We start from the raw sequence: 3,445 nt of genomic DNA on the forward strand, positions 1-3,445 counted from the left end.
TAACCAAGTCCTGCAGGAAAAATGAGAACGACTCCTCCGGATATTTTCGAGGAAGGAACGCTTCACACTGGCAGCAGAGTGTTTTAAAAATAATCAAAAGCAGCAGTTATTGCTTACAGGTCATAAAAACCACTGTCCTTCTCCCCCTCTGCTCACAGCATGCCCTCCAAGTGCCTGGACTGCCACTGTCGGCTCTGGGGAGCACATTTCAAAAGCAATCAGCCACACTTCTCTGTTTTAATGAAACCTAAAATTTGGCCAAGATGATTTAATCACAATCACATTCAATCACCAGTGCCAGTTACTGTTTCTCTAATTATTTTCTATCCACTTATAAAAACCAAAACACTCCCACATCTTCACTGGAACACTGCCACACTTAAATTTACATCACCTAGGTTGGAGGAAGGGTCATTTTAAGAGTGTTAATTAACTTTTCATACTACACCTGCCGCCTCCGTGTAAGCAACTGGAGCTATAGGATGATTATGAAGGACACTGAAAAAGCATCACTTGTACGGCGAAAAATTGTATTTGGGATTAAAAAAAAAAAACAACCCCAAATCCTCCTTGAAATTCCAGATGAAGAAAATGAGCATGTAGGCTGAGCAGAACAAGCTGCCAAGGCATTTAATTGAATTATTCTGAACAAAATGAAAAAACTCTGAACCTATGAAATGCTCCCTGATTTTAGCCACAGACTTATGATTTGCACTGACAAGGGAGGCAGGTGACACACAACTGCTTGTGGGCATCTCAATCAAAGCAGTCTCAAGGAGATGACTGGGTTTGGGCTTTAATTCCACATGAGGGGTGCCAGTGCTTCTTAAATAATGCTCAGCTGATACTTGGGAAGACTCCCCTCCCTTCCCCAGTCTCATCAGCCTGGCAACGGTCTGTAAAGGTCAGATGATAATTTAGTGCTGCACATTATGTTTTCCTTGTCTTTTAAGCTAAAAAAAAAAAAAAAAAAAGGAATCCAAAAGAAAACCAAACAAGGAGGGGTGAGAGCCTCAGCTAACTGAGCTGTGGCTTGAGGAAAAAAACAACCTATCAGTGAACAACACCTGCAGAAGGGTCAGAAAATAAGATTATTGATCTTGCTGCAAGAGGACAGCAGCTGAAATGGTACTTAAGCAAAACTCTGATGTGCTCTTTACTGCTCAATTACTCAAATTGCAAATATAACAATATGCAATAATAAAGTGAGAGGCTCTGTTTATGGATCTCCAAAAACGGGCTGAATTTTGCCCCCCATCTGACCCCCCCAAGGGGAAAGCCCAGCCGTGCCTGGGGCTGCACAGCCCGAGGGAGCTCCGCAATCGCAAACCCCTTCCCTCCAAACTCATCCTCGCTCAACTGCGGGGACAAGGAATGACACGGAGCAGAGCCAGGCCGGGCTGTTCCAGCACGGCTCCCGGTCCCGCAGCATCCCCGAGCATCCTCCTGCATCCCCGAGCATCCTCCTGCATCCCCGCCGCTCCCGGGGACCCCCGCAGGTCTCGGGGTGGACGGGGGGGGTGGGCAAGGACACTGTGGGTTTCCATTTCTCCCTTTTTTCCCCATCCCAAACCCTCTTCAGACGCGGTTTCCTCACCATTTTCCGCGCAGCCACAGACCCTCGGCACACACAGCCATCACCAGCCCAGCCCGTGCTCCCGAGTAATGACGCGCATTTCAGGTGCAGCCCAACTCCTCCTCTTCCTCTCCGCTCCTTCCCCTTCCCGTTCGACCCACCCCGGGCGGGGCCGTTCCCCCGGTCCCGCCACCGCCCCCCCCGCCCCGGTCCCGCCCCCCTCCGCAGCGGAGCGGAGTGGGCAGAGCCCTGGTACCTTCTGGTATCTCTCCGGTACCCCCGGGTACCCCCTGTCCCCTCCGAGGGACCGGACCGCTGTCCCGGGGCGGAGCGGAGCGGGATGGAACGGGATGGAGCGGGATGGAGCGGGATGGAACGCGATAGAACGGGATGGAGCGGGGCTGCCAACACTCCACCCCTGGCCCCGCATACCCGCGGCCCCCGGGCAGGGCTGCCGTGTCCGTCGGCAGTGCCGGGACATCCCCCTACCTCCTGGTGACCTCCCTCCCCTCCCGGAGATACCTCTACTCCCGGGATCCCTTTTTTTTTTCCACCCGGGGACCCCCCTACCGAGCACCCCATCCTCCGGGTGACCCCCCCTTTCCATGGACTGGACTCTCGGGGACTCCATTCTCCAGGTGACCACCTCTCCCGCAGTCCCCCCATCCCGGTGACCCCATCCAATGGGTCTCCCTTTTCCCAGGGAACCCCATTCTCCGGGTGACCCCATCCCTCCTGAGCACCCCTTTCCCCTCCTCCAAGTGACCCTACCTTCCAAGGACTCCCTCCTCCCAGGGATCCCCCCTCTCGGGGACCCCATCCCCAGGGACATCCCCACTCTGCCTCCCAGCACAACCTCGCTGAGGAGCAGAGGAAACGGGCTGGAAAATAGTCCCCAGGGGCTCAGGGATTTAAGGCTGGGTGGGAGCCACCTCCCTCCATCCAGTGCTGCCTTCTCCTGCCTGCATCCAGGAGGTCGCCAGGATTTTATTGCATTACCCGAAAATATAATTAAAGCATCGAAAATGCTGCCCTGAATACAAACGCCGAATTCCTGGGGTGGCTGCTGGTTCCCAGCGAGTTGTTCCCCCTCAGGCCAGTGTCCCTGTCACCCTCGGGACGGGCCTGAGTCCGTGACACTGGGATGCGATCACACCCACTGCGATGTTAATCAGCCTGTCCCCGTCGCCGGGAGCGCAATCCGACGTGCTCGTTTTTCCTAAACGCCTCCTGCGAGCCTCTGGGAAGGGCTGAGCCGAACATCAGAACCGGCGGTGCCTCCGAGCATCCCGAGTTCTGCCGCAGAGACGCCGCATCCAGCGCTCGGGAAAACACCGAGCTCTCCGAGGGTCCCCGCGGAGGATGCAGGAGGGTTTGGGATTCCTCGCCCGCCTTGTTTTGTGCACCTGAGGAGCCGCGCGAGCGTCACGCACGGCTGTGCCGATGCACAGCCCTGTAACCGCAGTGTGGAATCCATGTGGAATCCACGTTTTCCCTTGGAAACAGTCGGGAGACTGTGTCCCCGTCTGGAAAGAAGAGTGGAGTCTCGCAGCACAGTCTGAAGTGAGAAGCACTGTTTAGAGGAGCAGGGATCACAGCCATGCACACCTTCACCTCCAGCAATGATTGGGAATATCCAGGATTCAAGCCCCAGCCTGGTCCCAGAGCCCCCATCAAGCACAAGCACCCTGTGCTGCAGCCCCACAGCAGCACAAACCTCATGGAAACTTCCTTTTTTTTTTTTTTTTCCCATTTGTTTCCACCTTACCAAAGAGAATTAGGTAAAAGCCCTCTAATTAAACAATGCCCTTCAGTTTTGCCTTATGAATACTGAATGAATACGATGACAAAACTACAACTTCAATTAAA

At 54.3% G+C, this 3,445-nt stretch overlaps 1 protein-coding gene across 2 annotated transcripts in view; it reads right to left on the minus strand.

The window, feature by feature from the left end:
* ABCA5 (ATP binding cassette subfamily A member 5) overlaps positions 1-1,707 on the minus strand; it is a 33,283-nt gene extending 31,576 nt beyond the window's left edge. The window contains exon 1 of one of the 2 annotated variants that reach the window (XM_027890372.1): positions 1,598-1,707. The gene's annotated coding sequence lies outside the window, so the exon portion shown is untranslated. The remainder of the gene's footprint in view (positions 1-1,597) is intronic. The other variant, XM_027890373.1, reaches the window with a different exon arrangement.
* Positions 1,708-3,445: the final 1,738 nt, after the last annotated feature.

Source organism: Empidonax traillii, unplaced genomic scaffold (genome assembly GCF_003031625.1).
Source record: "Empidonax traillii isolate 1590-97213 ecotype Southwest subspecies unplaced genomic scaffold, ASM303162v1 scaffold286:size1162393, whole genome shotgun sequence".
Taxonomy (NCBI): Eukaryota; Metazoa; Chordata; class Aves; order Passeriformes; family Tyrannidae; genus Empidonax; species Empidonax traillii.